This window comes from Myotis davidii, unplaced genomic scaffold (genome assembly GCF_000327345.1).
Source record: "Myotis davidii unplaced genomic scaffold, ASM32734v1 scaffold726, whole genome shotgun sequence".
Taxonomy (NCBI): Eukaryota; Metazoa; Chordata; class Mammalia; order Chiroptera; family Vespertilionidae; genus Myotis; species Myotis davidii.
Genome location: NW_006297808.1, coordinates 2,812,365 through 2,814,132, shown reverse-complemented (window position 1 = coordinate 2,814,132; position 1,768 = coordinate 2,812,365).

Sequence of the window (1,768 nt, the reverse complement as noted above, 5' to 3'; positions counted from 1 at the left end):
GACCATTATAAACTTTTGAACAATAATAGATACAGAGGCAGAGCTGCCTCAAACAGATTGTCAAACTGCAGCGGGAAGGCCAGGGAGGGTTGGGGGGCAGGAGGTAGGGGGGTAAGAGATCAACCAAAGGACTTGTATGCATGAATATAAGCATAACCAATGGACATAAGACACTGGGGGATAGGGGAGGCTAGGGGACTGTCTTGGGCGGGGGGAAAAAGTGGACACATATGTAATACCCTTTGTAATAAAAAATTTTTTAAAAAAAGAATCAGGGACATAGAAAGGGAATGGACTCACTATTCTTGGTGGGGGGCGAAAGGGTTGTGGGGGGGGTGGATAGAGACTGGACAAAAATTGTTCACTTATGGATGAGGGGGTGAGGGGGAAAGGGCAGAGGGGAGGGTGGGAACTGGGTGGAGGGGAGCTATGGGGGGGAAAAAAGAGAAACAACTGTAATAATCTGAACAATAAAGATTTAATTTAAAAAAAAGTTTAAATTGCCAATACCCTGACTTTTAATAACTTCATTAGTGTTTTAAAACCTTTCCACAAAGTCCAGGCCTAGGCAGCTTCATTGAGGAATCCATCAAACATTTAAGGCAGAAGTAATATCAATTCTATGCAAACACTTTCAGGAAACAGGAAAATGAAACACTTTCCAACCTATTTTATATGGTTAATATTACCTTAATATCAAAGAGAGACAAAGACATCACATGAAAATAAAATAACAGGCCAATATCACTCATGAACATAAACACAAAAATTCTTTTTTAAAAGTATATTTCTATTTATTTCAGAGAGGAAGGGAGAGGGAGAGAGAGAGAGAAACATCAATGATGAGAGAGAAGCATTAATCGGCTGCCCCCTGCACACCCCCTACTGGGGATCGAGCTTGCCACTCAGACAAGTGTCCTTGACCAGAATCAAACCTGGGACCCTTCGGTTTGCAGGTCAGCGCTCTATCCACTGAGCCAAATTAGCTAGGGTAGACACAAAAATTCTTAACAAAATATTTGCAAATTGTATCTGGCAACATATAAATAAGATTGTACACTATTGCTAAATGTTTTTTTCTGGAAATGTACCATTGATTTAACTCTAAAAATAAATTAATGTAGTATACCACATTAATAGAATATAGAAAAAAACACATTATCTCAATTAATACAGAAATTTTTACAAAATTCAATACCCATTCATGATTAAAAATAAAAACTCTCAATAAATCAGAAATCGAGGAAATTTTCTCAATCTGATAAAGGACAGCTACAAAAAACCTAGAGCTAACATCATACCTAATTATACAGATTGGCTGCTTTCCCACCATGGCCAAGAACAAGACAAGAATGTCTGCTCTCAGCACTTTCACTCAATATTTTGCTGAAGATTCTAGCTAGCACAAAAAGGCAAGAAAAAAGTGAAAGGCATACTGATGGGAAGAAATAAAACTGTCTTTATTCATGAATGACACGGCCTTGAATGTAAAAAGTCCTAAGGAATGTACAAAAAGAAAAAAGAAAAACAAAAAAGCTAATAGGTGAGTTTAGCAAGGCCATAGGCTATTAGACCAAAACATAAAAAACCAGTTCTATTTCCAAAACTAGCAATAAACAATAAAAATTGATATTAAAAATTTTTATTCAAAAAAGCATCCCCAAAATAAAATATTTAGGAACAAATTTAGCAAAAGAAGTGCAAGACCTATACACTGAAAACTAAAAAGCATTGCTGAGAGGTTTAAAGAAGAGACAAGCGGGGGGGG